The following is a 15981-nucleotide window of genomic DNA, read 5'->3' as shown; positions in this document are numbered from 1 at the left end:
TGGCTTTTACAGATGTAATTAAATTCAGGATCTTGAGATGAGATCATTATGGATTATCCAGAAGGGCCCTAAATCCAATGATAAATGTTGTTATAAGAAACAGAAAAAGAGAAAACACAGAGAAGACTATGTGAAGACAGAGGCAGAGATTGGAATGATGAGGCACAGACCAAGGAACACTTGGAGTCACCAAAAGCCGAGAGAGACAAGAAGGCTTCTCCCCTGGAGCTGTCAGAGGGAGCATGGCTCTGCCAACACCTTTACTGAAAGACTTCTGGCCTCCAGAACTGTGCAAGAATAAATTTCTATTGTTTTAAGCCACCATTCATGGTATTTGTTAGGGCAGCCCCAGGACACTAATCTACCAGGCAGCTGGTGCAGTCCTATAGAAGTCTGCACCCAGAGGGCCCTCTGGGGGTTTAGGGGCTCCCTCGTCACCATCTCCAAGTTACTTGTAATAATTGAATAAGGGACCTGCATTTCCATTTTGCACTGGGCCCTGCAGATATGTCTCTGGTCCTGCTAAGGTCATAGCAAATAAGGGTTTCAGCCAGAACGGCATGCTTCCGACTCCTAAACCAATCCCCTTTGTAATGACAACTACATGAACCCTCTGTATGGGATGGTCCTGGAGAGCACAGCTCTTGCTTCTGTGTTCTCAGAAAGGATGCATGCACACGGACAATGGGGAATCACCAGGTGCTCATCAGCTCCATGGATGGGAATAACTCAGAATCTAATGCTTTAGCAAGAGAATCACCAGCCTATTTAGATGGAAAAGCTTATCCCAAGAATAAACACATTTCATAATTCTTCCTAAAACTTAAAAAAGTCATTTTACATATTGAAAAATTTGATACATTTTTCAGTTCTCACATACCCACAGTATATAAACACCTGGTCTAGGTACCAAATAAATGAGATAGAAGTTGAGTTAATCCATTTATTTGTTCTTTCATTCTCACTCGATAAATAACCAATAGTTATAAAATATGTTTAAGGTATTCAACTAGGCACTGAGAGAACAAACAAAGAATAAAAGACCATCCTGTCATCTACAAACCAATGCAGAAAGAGACAGATGCATGCAGGAAAAACATTCACTCATGTTTCTAAGGTCTATGTGTTTCAATGTCATGAAAAATGATAAAAATATTACTGAACATAATATATAAGCAGAGCACTAGGGCTTTTAGATAATCTATATATAGGGTAATAAAATAATTTAACATAAGAGGATTCAGGAAAAACTTGATTACAGTGAATATGTATACCTTGTGAAATTTTAGATTTTTAGGAATATCGATCCACTGTCATTCAATGACAGGAAGAACAAAAGTCTCAATGGTGAGTACATGGGACATGAAAAATGGGCAACAAATAAATCTATCATGGCACCTGGGTGGCTCACTCGTTGATCGTCTGCCTTTGGCTCATGTCATGATGACAGGGTCCTGGGACTGAGTCCTGCATTGGGCTTTCAACAGGGAGCCTACTTCTCCTTCTGCCTGTGTCTCTGCCTCTCTCTCTCTGTGTCTCTCATGAATAAATAAATAAAATCTTTTTTTTAAAAAAAGGAATCAATCTATCATGAGAGGAAAGATGAGGTAAGAAATCAGGTCACCAAAAAAAGAAATTAAGTGAAGTAGCTCAGTTCCAAGCTGGTCAGATGTGTGCCTCCTCAAAGACCAAGGTTGTATCTTCAGGCTGTTTGCCAAAGGTGGCTGTTCTGAGAGAGCTTACAAAGATAAAACTGCCAACTGTTTAATTCTACTCGATAAAATGTGAGCTAATCCACATCATCATCACCACCACCACACCATCATCATCACCATCATCACTACCATCACCATCACCATCATTATCATCATCATCATCATTGTCATCACAAGCATCACCACCATCATCACCATCATCATATCACCATCATCTTCACCACCACCACCATCATCATCACCATCAACACCTTGCCATCATTATTATTCAATACTTATTTACTGTACACCACTTCCTAGATACTGAAATGGAAAATGAAACAAAATCTCTTTTAAGCTTTCACTTAAACATTTTTTTATCCTAGAAAGAGAGAACTATAAACAGTACACATTCCCCTATTACTGCCTTGGATCTCATGTTTTGTTGTCTCTCCAAATGGACTGCAATCCTGTTGATGACGCACCACCTCAGATTTCTCTTGAATTACTCACAGCATCCAGCCAACATTGTTTGGAGCACAAATGTGTTCATAAATAAGTAGTGGATGGAATCGAAAATGAAGTAACTTTACCAAAAGGAAAACTAATGGTTCTTGTGGGTGAATGACTGTGGATCATTGAGAATTATATAAAACTGGAGATAGGAGTATCTTTTCTCAATGGTGGGAAGGGGAAATCATTCTACAAAAGACAGATGAGTAGAAGGACACAAAGCTGTTTGTACATGTGAATAGTTTTATGCATCAAAGAGCCTAAGAAGCAGAGATTAATGGTGGTGGCGGAGTGAAAATCATCTTAGATATCCCCACGGTTGTCATCAATTTTTCAGAAATTATTTAAAAGTAATTTGAACATAATAATTTGAGATGAGAAACTGATTTCTGAGTTTTCTATCATCTGAGTAAACTCTTTAAAGTTGCAGAATTCATTTATCCCTATGACATTAAAAATAAACATACTATAAAACATACAATCTATCCATCCAATATCCTTAACTATTTCTTTTTGCATCTCTATAGCTATTCATTTGTCCATCAATCCATTCCTTAATCATGTGTGTTCTCTGATTGGACAAACACTTTGCCTCCTGTGTGTTAAGCACCACATCGGGTCATGTGGTGACAGGTTAAGAAAGCCACAATCTCTGAGATGCTCAGATCCAGTGGAAGCTAAAGTATAAATTATTTTTTTAAAAAAACAGGAGTTGTTATATTATAGAGGTACTTTAAAGGGTCTGAGCATCCTAGATGAAAGACTGATTAGGCCTTTATAAAATGTCAGCAATATGTTTTGGATTTTTCCAGGGATGGAACATGGGGTTTGGGTCTTACAAAGACAGCATATCCTGTGCAGTATGGCAGCAAGAAAGAGCATGGGGTCTACTCTGAAGTGGCCAACAGGAGGACAGGACCACTAGGAGACACATCACCTGCACACATGTCCCTGAAAGCATACATACATACATGAACAGACACACATATAAACACACACACGAATGAACACAAAAGCACACATACAAATACACAAACACATACAAAAGCACACACACAAAAACATAAACACACGCAAGAACATGCTCACATCTGACCCAGGGGTCAGAGGGACAGGGAGGATTATGGACCCCTGCCCAGCTGCTACCTCTCACCCACAAGGAGGGTCTGCAGAAGAACAACAGTGGGTGGGACTCCCACCCTCCCATGAATCTCTCCTGTGGGTCCCCAAATGGAATTCACACTAGAAAGGGGATTCGGGAGAAGCAGCTGAGCCTGGGCCTGTTGACACATTTCATGTTTTTTTTTTTTTTATTGGAGTTCAATTTGCCAACATATAGTCTAGCACCCAGTGCTCATCCCGTCAAGTGCCCTCCTCAGTGCCCATCACCCAGTCACCCCAACCCCCCACCCACCTCCCCTTCCACCACCCCTTGTTCGTTCTCCAGAGTTAGGAGTCTCTCATGTTATGTTTGCTTCAATGTGGATAGAACTGGAAGGTATTATGCTGAGTGAAGTAAATCGATCAGAGAAGGACAAACATTATATGGTCTCATTCATTTGGGGAATATAAAAAATAGTGAAAGGGAATAAAGGGGAAAGGAGAGAAAAAATGAGTGTTGACACATTTCAAACCCTCCAGGATGGGTAAACAGAAGGTGGCCACTGTGTGAGTGGATTGGGCTACGCGCATCACAGGGAGCTTTGGGTCAGGCTGGACCAGGAAGAGTCTGCGCTCTCTGCAGAGTATATGCGGCTTTATTCAGGAGCTGTCTCGGGGCTCCTAGGACATCGATGGACATGATCTCTTTTTAAGGTCCAAAAAAATGTGCATGTGGCGGTGTGGGCAAGGAGCAAGGGCAGGAGTGAGAGAGGGACTTGGAGGGGGACACAGGGGCAAGGGTGAGAGGCTCCAGGGTCGGGCCGGGCTCTGGGGCAGGAGAGACTGGTGGCCTGACACCTCGCAGGTGTGGGTGCTGAGAACCGGAGCAGGGACCCAGGCGCAGCCGAGTGGCCCTGCTTACACTCCTCTGTCACCTCATTGATAAAAATGGGGGAAATTGTGCTATATTACACCCGAAAGTCGCTGTGAGCATCAAGGGGTGTGGTGCCCGTGAAGTGTCTCTGCAAACAGCCCTGCACAAACACTGCCCTTTGCCATTCGCACGCCTCGCTCCAAACCTTGTCTCTGCCGCTTTCTCTGTTCCTCGCTTGCCCTAAAAGCTGGAGGCTATCTGCTCTCACACCCTGGCTGAATAAGGAAGGAAACCAAGTGAGAGAGAAAATATTGGAGACGGGGGATCTGGCTGCCATTTCAAAATGCTACCCCATGGCCCTGTCGTCTTTGCGCTCCTGCAGGGTCCTACGACGACTTCTGTATCATCAGATAGATTGATGTTAACGTATTGTATTTTAATTTGTCGACATTCATTACCTATTGATGATCTATATGCTGACCCTCTATGAAACATCATGTTTAATGGATTCTAGTTCTCTAGGTCTGTGATAGGATGACCTACCTCTCTGTGAGGTTGTCAGAAACCAAAAAATCAAATTTTGGAAGCATTGATTACTAAAAATGTGAAATTAGCACTGCAATCTTTTATGTGAAATAAGCCATAGTCTGTATTTTTCAGTGTGTTAGATTTTTTGATATTTTGAAAGCTGCATTCTTTTTCCTTTGCTAAATAACTTTCTAGAGTTGAATGTCATGAATTTAGACATTTGGGAAGGGCCAGTACCAAATACTGTATTTTAACCTGAGTGTCTTTTTTTTTTTTCTTTACAATAATGTGGTGAGGGAAGCTGGGTAGCTCAGTGGTTGAGCATCTGCCTTTGGCTCAGGTCACGGTCCTAGGGTCCTGGAGTCCCACCTCTGCCTCTCTCTCTTTGTGTCTCATGTATCAATAAATAAAATCTGAAAAATAAATATATAAAATGATGCAGTGGTTAAGGTGCTGCACTGGCAATCAGGGGAGCTGGCTTTTAGTCCAGCCAGAAGGGAACATGGGGCAGGTCACTTGTCCCTCCCAGAGTTTGCATTGAGCTTTCTCTGATGTCATTTTCAAATCTGTATTTTTGCAACTGAATTGATTCTAAGCGGGTATAATAAAGTTAGGGAAAGAGGAAATCTATCCCGCCTCCTGTGCCAGCTGCTGTGTGGAGGAGAGCCCAGGATCATGGACCCTGGAGAGGCCTCCAGCTCCGTGCCTATCTAGACCACCCTTGGGTTGTCACTCTTTCTACCTGGACTCTGCTTTTCCATCAGGAAATGGGCACGATGACTGTACCCACTTCATGGGGTCGCCATGAGCTTGATGCAACTGGCGTAGACACATTTGCTAGGGTTTCCTCTTCCTTCCATCCAAGGAACATGTGTGTCAGCAGTGATCACTTGTAAGCAACCAGGATGCAGGGCAGCTTTGATGAGCAAAACGACCTCACAGGGACTGAGTGGAGGGTCCACAGGCTCCTGGATTTCCAGAGAGGTCTGGTTCCCCCGCAGCAGCTCACCCACTGAAGAAACTAGCTTTGATGAAAACCACCAAGCATCTTTTTCCATTTTTTATTACTTAATATTCAGTTCATTGAGCTTTCCAAGATATTTGGTAAAACTCAAGCAGAAATTTATAGTAAATTGTATTGCTTTTCCCTAGATAAAGCCATTTTTGTTCCCTTTCTCCCACATCTCCCAAATTTAGTTCATTCCTGTCCTTTCTTGAAACATATCCCAGGCTCTGAGTAGCTTTTGGAAACAACAACAACAAAAAAATGCCCTTTTGTTTGGAAAGACCCAGCATAGGATTAAGGGCCTCAGAAAGCTCTTAAACCACCACGTGAGCCCCTGGATGCCTTGGGGTCAGAGAGGAGGGGGAGCGGCCACCCACATGCGGCATGGTACACCCACCACTCGGCTGCCTCTGCATGTGGGGGTAGGGGGCACAGGGGAGGTCCTCAGCCTTCTCGTGGGTCCTTGTCCCTGGGTCCCTTGAGCACTCGAGTACCTTTGGGAAAGGCAGGAAAGGTGCAATATTGCACACTGGTCTCCATTGGCACAGGCCCAGGGAGGTCATGGTCATGGGAGGTCGGGAGAACACCCCAGAGTTGGGGAGAACGGTGCCATCTGAAGCACCATGTGGGACAAGCAGCACTGGACCGAGTAGTGTCTCCCAGAATTTGTGTCCACATGGAGCCTGTGCATGTGACTTTGTTTGCAGATTCAGTCAGGTGAAAATGAGGGTGGACTCTAATCCAATAGGACCAGTGCCCAAGGGAGAAAAGAGGAGATACAGACAGAGGAACAAAGGCAAAAACACCACAGACAGAAGGAAGGAGGTCAGCCTCAAAACCTGGCACCGCATCCCAAAGCCCACATTGGCTGTTTCCAAAGATTTTACAGAATCAGCATTAATTATACTTATTCCCAAACATTTCTAATTTGTAGAATATATTTTTACTTTATGGATGAGGTATATTAGGATAATAATGCACTGTATTTTTTATCCACACTCTATTTGTGAAGAAAGTATTATTTAGCAGATGAAGAAGTAGATATGGGAAGATAAGATGCTCAAATATATCATCCAGTTCATGAAAAATAAATCATCACTCTTAACTTCTTCTCCAGGCCCAAGCCACATCCCACAGCTGCACTTCCTCCAAAGCAATCTTGATAGGCATATAAGGAATGAAAAAAAAAAAAGTTATTTTGAATCTTCTGTCCCCTTGATGATTCATGCTTCTTTGTAAACTGAAATGTTGAGAGTCAAGTAGATTGTATCAGAAAGAACAAAGTGGTTAAAGAAACAGAGAGATAGAAAGATGTTGAGAAGGCAGGTCTGTGGGGCTGTTTGTAATGGATGCCAGAAAAACAACCCTCCTTTCCTTCAGAAATATTTTTTTCCTAACACAAAAGGGCTAAGAAAAAGAGGTTTCAGCGGCCCGCATTGACAAGAGGAGCTGTCCCATCATTTCTATTAAGATCTCAGTGGTAATACGGAAACATTGGCATTTAATAGAAACAGATTCGAAGTCAGGTGGCTTTTTTTAAAAAATAGTTCTCTCCTCGCTTGGAAAGGAATGTGAGTTCAAGAGTAATCCATCAATCTTCTTGAGTGGTTTTTAAGTCCTACCAGCTTGGAAAGTTTCCCCCATACCTACCAGAAACCAGACAATGACCTGTCTGATGGCACCAGGCTTCAGAGTCATGAGTTTAATTTGGAAATGCTTTTCAAAGTGCAGCTTGCCTTGCTTGTCTCAAGTCTTTCTCACAGGGCTTGCTTTGGTTGCCTTTCTCATTCTGAAGCCTGTGTCACTTTGTGTGTCTGGAAGACGTGCAGTTTTACTACAACTGGTACAGATCCTTCTCTCACTCATTTGCAGTGTGAGGAGCACCACGGAATCACGGGCTACTTCTTCCAAGCTCCCAGCAACACTGTGGGCTGAGGAATAGTGGAAGTGTGACCACCTGGCTTTGGAAAATGGTTGCCATCTTGACGTTCAGATAACCTGCTACGTTGACGGGCAGGAAAGCACGAGTCAGTGAAACCCCAACAAGTTCAGACACTTTACTTCACTTCTGTTTTAGCTTCTTAACTACTCTAAGAGCCAGAATGCCAAAGAAAAACCTAAGTCAATGGGAATGGTAATACTTAAAGTAGGTTGAGTTTTACATGAAGGAAGCATGATGTACCTGAGATCCTGTTTTCATTTCTTTTGGAGATGTACCCAGAAGCAGGATTGCTGGATCCAATGCTAGTTCTATTTTTTAATGTTTTGAGGAGCCTCCGTACTATTTTCTTGAGTGGTTGCACCAACTTACATTCCCACCAACAGCACATGACGGTTCCCTTTTCTCTGCATCCCTGTGAACACTTTCATCCATTGACCTTCTACTGACCCCTTGATATGTCAATCATGTCTCAAAACAAAGAATGAGGCAGCATGTTAAGAACTCCCCTGGACCCTATGCTAGTTTGCCTTTCCTAATCTGTGTAGTAGGGGAAGGCGAGAGCCCAGGGAGGAGGCGGGTGCTCCAGGACACGTCTTTGACCACCTTTCTTCCATCAACCTTAAGTGTTAGTTAGCTTAAGCCCATCACCCTGATGCTGGCCTTTCCGAGACTTCCCACTTCCCCACCGTGGAGGGACAATAAAAATAATTTCTCCATTTGTGAGGGGGACAGAGAGCGCATGCCCTGGCCCCAGAGGCTCTCGGCCCCTCAAAGGCAGGTTAGCCATGAATTTTGGCTTGCTCTGCCTTTGCTCTGCCTTCCTAGGGTTCAGATGCCCCCTGAAATGTCTGCCAGCTGGGAAACAAACAGGAGGAAGACACAGATATAAGATGCAAGAAGCATGGGTAACCCCAATTTAAATAACCTGCTCCTAAGTGACAGAAGCCTGGCTTCACAGAGGGCTTGAGGCCCCATCTCTCCTGCCCACTCCCTGTGAGTTTTTGCGATTCTATTTTGATGCCGTTCCTCATTAAAATGAAACGCTGTGTGTGGAAAGATTTTGCCTCTCTCCCTGCCTTATTGAAAATTTAAAAGAACAGTACTCCCCAGAATAACTTCATCAGTTTGCACATACAGTAAGCTGTGTTTCCATCATTTACTCATCTCTGGTTCTTATCTATCAGATTTAGTCTGCGAAGAAGCTAAGCAAAGCCTGTGCTAACTCTTATTTTTTGTTCAACGCTTAGCACGTAGATCATATCTAATGTATGAAAATAATAATAGCAAATGTATGAAGTGATCATGAAGATACACTGCCGTGGCTAATGCTGGCAGTAAATTCTCCAAGGAAGGTTTCTTCTCTCCTGCGTGTTAGGAGATGAGGCCCCTGGGCTACAGGCATGAGCTGTGCGCAGTAGCCAGGGTGACGACTGGATGCTGCCCAGGGTGACCTGACTTTCTTGGCTCAGCTGAGTATAAAGCAGTCAAGGCTGCCTTGGTCCCTGTGCTTGCTCAGCTCTTTGTGTAGATGGGAAGTTCAGGTAGTGCTTTGGAGGGAGGGTGAGGAAGCTGATTGCTCCCCCAACCCCAGCCTCACAGGATGCAGGGACTGGAGTGTCAGCCACTTTTCAGACAACCCCCAGCATCATCATCATATCAGATTTTCCAGAGCTTAATGAATTAGCTGATTTCTGTTGTTTCACTGAGAACATGAACCTCATATGCTATGTGGAAGTGCCTCTCAACGCCTTTCCAGACTGCTAGATTTCTGGTAACATTAAACGCGATCTATTAGTGCAGCCACATCACCGTGCAGAGGCAGTGGCCGTATTCCTACTCTATTGTTCTAAACGTCCGGGTGCTTTATCGGGTAGTTTTCTCTTCAACTTGAATGCTCTACATTTTTAACATTAACACATTGGAAGGAGTTTATCTGTATATTTATTTATTTTGTTCTTTGCCTTGTCCTAAGAGTAATTTAGGCCAACTTAGAAGGATATAAACCATGTAACAAAATGACAGAAAAGAAGTAAGTGGGGACATTCCTTCCAGGGAAGGAAAAATGAGAAATAAAGTTAGTAACAGAGTGAGTTAATGCACAGCTACTTGCTCTAGAAGTCTGTACCTGTCAGGCTTAGGCATGAACAGGGCCATGAGCGTCGGGTCAGCCAATACAAAAAAAGAACGGACACAATTTACATGATTCATTAAGTCTATAAAGTTAAAAAAATGTTTGCTTAGGAGAAGCATAATCATCTCTACGACTACAGCTAGTGAGAATTTTTTTTCACGGGTTCACATGAAGAAGACATCATATAATGCAGGGAATGGCTGCCTTGGGAGTGTCCATCAGTGGGGGCCATTTCTTGAGACATCCCATCGTGCAATCTGGAGACAGAAGGCTGAGTGTAACTCAGGTCAGGCCATTCTATGTTGGCTGAGGAAATGGAGACTGTTTATGCAGGTCCCTGCTGGATTGGTGAATCCAGAAGTTGATTTTAAAGCACCAAAGAGGTTGGATGGCATTTTGTTCAGGCTCTTGTTCAGTGGCCAGGCCTTGGTAAGCACTGAGCCATGTGGTAAGCTGGACATGACTCACATGGTACCTGCAGTGTGACTGCTCTGTTTGGCCACATCAAAGCACCGCTGAGCACTTAATGCTGTGGCCCAGCCGGGGGACAGTTGGGTCCCCTTACAACAGTTAAGGTGCCTGATGAGAACACGTGCTTGGAAGGATGACTGTGCCCTGTCCATGAAGGGGTCTGAGCGGGCGGACTGGACGGACCACGTTGGCTGGGAGTACACAGGTGTGACGGGCACTGCTAGTGCTCAGGCAGGGGTCCACCGAGTCCCTCCTGCCTGATGGCTTCGTGAATGAGCTTAGGTTTCTCCCCACGCTGAAGGTGAACTTGTCAGAGGAGCCTCAGCAGGCTCAGCTGGAGCTGCTGTGTTTGCTCAGGTTCTGAATTCAGCGACAGCGGCCGGTCTTCGCTCACAGCTCCTGGTACATCCCCATCTGCAGCATCCAGGAAACACACTTGGTATTGAGTGACAAAGCTGGGTCCCCAATAATGAGGAAGAAAACATTGCAGTTGAATCATTAAGGGAGAAGGGAACACACACATAAATGTCTTTCCTGGCGAGATGCATGAACAGACAGCCGAAAGCAGTTTACCGCAGCCACCAGATTGTGGGGTACAGAGGAGCTCAAGTAATTGTAAACAATCAGCTCCCTTTGAATGAGATGAGATTCTTAGAAGCTGTATGAGGATGGACATAAAGGCCTTGCAGCTCCCATGTGGTCATTTTAGTTACAGACATAGAGGTATCACGGTACACATCCATAAGCACATGCATAGGCACGCACACACACATGTACAGATACACACACAGGCACACGCGCACATGTTAGGGATGGGACATGTCTCAAACAACACACAGGGCCAAGAGACATGGATTCCAACCTTGACTCTATCACTTTCTCACCATGTGATTTTTGGATAAGTGTAGTAACATCTTTGTGCTTTAGACCTCCTATTATGAAATTAGTAATACTGAATGAGATAGTTTTCTAAGAATCCTTAAACCTTTGGAGATGAGCACATCTTTCATTTAAGGTGATGTTTTTGTTTCTAAAACAGAAAGTTGAGGAGAACAGGAAATATTTTACCTGATAACAAATATAACTAGTATGGTCATTTCTCCAAGGAGAGTCATTTATAAGATTGATGGATAAGATCTAATGACAGTTTCTAACTTAATGTGGTTTCATACAGAAAAAATAAAGTGTGTTTTTGCCTTTCTTAAAACCGAGCTTAAAAATAATTCATATGATTCTCATTAATAAGTTCAAACACATCTTATTGCAGTGAACTTATCTCACTATGCTATCTCACTGAAGGAATAGGAAAATATCACCAATTTACTGCAATAAGGTAATTACTGTAATAAGATAAATGTTAACTTTTTAATGAAAACCACTGCACTTGAGTAATTACCCTTCCGAGGACTACTCCATATATGATTTCTTTGCAATTATTAAGATTAATTCACTTTTTTAGTAGGAACAGACCAAAATTCCAAGCCAAATGATCATTTTTATAAGCACATTTTCGAATGTCCTAGAACTTTAAAAGGGGGGGAGAGAGAAATGGATTTAAGTCTTGTTTCCAAGTCTATTTTATTAAGTCACAGGCTGCCAAGTGCCTGGGTTCGGTTAAATGCAAATAAGAGCAACAGAAGCCTGGTATAAATAGATGTGAATAAAAACAGGAGTGAGTGTCCATTGACCATCAGCTACAGCATTGGCAAAAAGTGAAGATTTAATTAGAACTTTCTTTGTTCACAAACCCACTAGCTTTCTATAAATAACACATCGCACGAACATCCCAAATGCATAAACAGACGTGTGACAACACTGTACCTTCAGAATTCCTGTGGATCAGAACACCTCCAAGATGCGATGGAAAGGGGATTATCACAGTATCACCTTCATGTGGAAAGTAGCACACTTAATGAAATAGCAAAATCCAACCAAAGTAGTACCTGGAGAGCGTATGTTTTACTTCGCGAAGGTTCATATGCACATTTGTTTTCATTATTGGGTTTGCTATGCCTGGCATTACATCTTTGTCTTAGAAAAAAATGCTGGGCTCTCTGCTCAGCGTTTCTTCCTGGCCTTTGGAAGTCTCCTCTATTTCTAACCAGCAGAGGAACCTCGAAGAAGAAGTGGCCCTTTCTTGTCTAATCAGCTTTGTGGATTTAAGCACTGCTTCTGGAAAGCATCATGGTGGTAGATGTGAGGTAGTTCCCACGAGGATTTGGTGGGAGTTTGAGGGACTCCAGCTAGCACTCAGTCCCAGGAGAACATTCCTTTAAAACCTGAACTCTGCCCAACTCTTTTGTGGCACAGGCTTTTGTTCATTGTTTATAGTGACTAAGTGAAACATAAGATAAAAACTACATATTAAATCTATCATTTACACTCCATCCACCCATCCAACCATCCTCCATCCATCCATCCATCCATCCATCCATCCATCTTTCAATTATCCCGTTCTAAATGTTGTCATATTGACAACAGGCAAGAAGAGAAGCTTACCCTGTGTCTGTTCATTCTGTTCTGCTTTTCACCACTTGGTACAATTAGAATTAAACAATCCAATCAGCTACTTAAAAATCTCTCTGCATTTTGCTCATTTCATGAGCCCGTCCAGACAGGAAGGGAGCCTGGAGAGAGTACTGTCTGGAGGAACACTCAGGGAGAGGCTCTCCTGTTGACTCATCCAGAAGCCATTCCGAGAGCTCAGTAGAGGAGCCCAGGGCAGGGCTGGGGACAGTGGACACTGGAGCTAGAGCACCCCCTAATGGACTGTGTGAATGTAAGCCAAGAACTGGCCCTCCCCTGCCTCAACTTCCTCATCTGTCAGTTCTCATCTCCTAGAGTTACCCGGAACAATGCGTGGCACACCACAAGCTCTCTAAGAGTGTTAGCTCTCATTATTATTGAATGAAATTGGAATGTAGGACAGTTAGCATATGTAGCAGTCACACTTGTAAAGAAGTCCTAAAGGTTCCCAAACTGTAGTCATTCAATCAAAAACACAAGGCATGACTGTGAGGGTGGCTAGGGAGGAAGCTTCCAGTAGGAAGCTCTGTACTATAAGTTGAGTAAACGGAGGACATGTGTGTAACGAAGTGCCTGAAAACAGATTCCATAATTTTGTGAAAGAGAAGACAGCATTTCCTGTCTTCTTTCTGATACTTTCTCTGCTAAAGCCACTTAACTGCTGGCATTAGCATTGTGGAATGCCTTCAAGGAACTTCAGGCTCCTTTCAGAGGGCCTTAATTGGTCTCTCAGGGTCCACGATGATAAATACATAGGAATAAAAAAGCATCAGGCTATCAAAGGCCAAAAATTATTTGAAGCTCCTCCTATTCAAAGATACAGTTTCTGCTCTTGAGAAGTCTCCACCATGCTGGGTAGAGGCTGTGACAACAGATCACGTGAAGGGAGAGAGACAGCCAGTCTTGGAGCTGTGGCCCCAGGCAGACAAGGGCAGCTGTAGCCAACCATCCAGCCCCCACTGAGCCACCCACTACCTGGTCTCAAGAACCACACAGCCATGCCAAGAAGCATGAGAAGAACTGTCTTCGCAGCTCTAAGCTATTGTTTGGTGTGATTTGTTATTCAGTAATACTGATACAATAAAGTTGAAGTCTTTTATTAAACCCAACAAAACCCTAGAAAATTCAGTTTAGGGAATTCTCCTAGATTAAGTATAGGAAATAGCCCTGGTGACCTCGGAGGGATTTTTTTAAATCCCATTTGCTAAATCTAATTATTCCATCATTGATTTTAGAAATAATAAGAGGTAATTTTTCCATCAATTGGTCAAAACTCAATTTCATTTATCATTGGGAGATAAAAAGGAGTCAATTCCCTTACTTGACTCTATTTTGTTCATTTTCTGAGTAGTCGAATAGCATTACATGCAAAGTATCTATTGGGAAATAATTCTATACTTAATGTTAGAGACTGTTAGACCTCACATGCTTAGGCAGGTCACACCAGGTCAATTATTGGTCATTTCTGAGAACTATCTTCTTATGTGCTGCTGGAAGTGTCACCAGAGATTTACTGTTGTCATATCGAGCCAATAACCTGGCATGGAGGAGCTCTGTCTTTTGGAAAAGATATAAAAGTAAAGACCTGAGCACTGAGTGACATAGAGCTCATGGGATTCTGAGTTGATCCTAACATCCTGGATAAATTCGAATTGTAGTAATGGCATTCACTTAGGCTTTTGTTACAAGCATTAAGGCATCTACTGCTTTGTTCTGTTTCATTCTCTCCTAACTCATCCCCCACCTCGCCTGCCAAATCATTCTTGTATTGCATAGTGACCAGATGCTGCTTAGATCAGGAGTTCCCAAACTTTGTTCTGGAAAGGTGCAGAACATAAATATTTTAGGCTTTGCAGATCAAGAAGCAAAAAGAATAAAATAAAATAAAATAAATTAAGATTTTATTTATTTATTCATGAGGGACACAGAGAGAGAGGGAGAGAGAGAGAGATAGAGATAGAGAGAGAGAGAGGCGCAGAGACACAGGCAGAGGTAGAAGCAGACTCCATGCAGGGAGCCTGACATGGGACTCTATCCCGGGACTCCAGGATCAGGTCCTGGGCTGACGGCGGCGCTAAACCGCTGAGCCACCAGGGCTGCCCAAGAGGCAAAATTAAAGACATTGTTTAGGTATTTATATAACAAAAGAGAAGACAAATGTCCACAAATCTTTTGATGAAATTCAAAATGTAATAGTAATAATCAAGCACGGTGTTTCTTTTTTTATATATAAATTTATTTTTTATTGGTGTTCAATTTGCCAACATATAGAATAACACCCAGAAGCACAATGTTTCAAGTCTACAGCTAAGGAAGACCATGGAATTCTTCTGTGGTTTTACATTTCACATACTTGGTGTTCAGGGTTGATATTCTTCAGGATCAAACCAAATGTGAGTGTCTATCTGGAAAAAAAACATTCTCAGGTTTCAGGTCACCCAAGAATAGTCAAGGAGCTGGATTGAACCATGAGGCTGTAGTTCCCCAGGCTGACTTAGGCAATGGCTCTGTCTGTACTCACATAACAGACCGGATCATGGGGTCATGGGTACTACAAGTGAGGTGTCCAGCAGGATTGTGAGGCAGAATTGGGAGGAAAGATGTGCTTGTGGCTCCACTAAGTGCCACGTGAGATCAGCCTTGCTGCCATTGCTTTGAAGATCCAGTCTATTCATAGCTTTTTCTGGTTGAGTAGAACGTTCTTTTATGAGAGCTCTGTGGTGGTATATGGCACCGTGGAAAGGAGGGAATTTTTCTCACAAACCAATTTTACTCACTAAAAGATAACCAATTTTACTCCCTGCCCTGCTGGGTTAGCCCATCTTCCTGCTCTCACCCAACTGTCCAGTGTGGCCTGGACTACAATGACCGGCCCAGGCTCCCCTGTACTTAGGCACTCCTTGTTCTCCTGGCTTGTAAGATTTACTCTGAGCATTTTTTTTTAACATATATTGGTAAAATGCCTTGGGAAAATTGTTTTAAAAAAAAATTTTAAAGGTCACTTTTCATTGAAACACGTGAATATTATGGCTTGATATTTCTGTCTAATTGAAACTAATTTAAATTATTTTACAGTTAAATACACATAGACTCTTTATTTTGCAATTCATTTAAGCCACTGCACCAGGGTAACTTAAATTGTTTTGAACCTAGTGCTTTATACACTTAATCAGGACAAAATTTATGTCAGGCCAA

Source organism: Nyctereutes procyonoides, unplaced genomic scaffold (genome assembly GCF_905146905.1).
Source record: "Nyctereutes procyonoides isolate TBG_1078 unplaced genomic scaffold, NYPRO_anot_genome, whole genome shotgun sequence".
Lineage (NCBI taxonomy): Eukaryota > Metazoa > Chordata > Mammalia > Carnivora > Canidae > Nyctereutes > Nyctereutes procyonoides.
The sequence above is the reverse complement of the archived record's forward strand: the minus strand, read 5'-3'. Positions refer to the sequence as shown.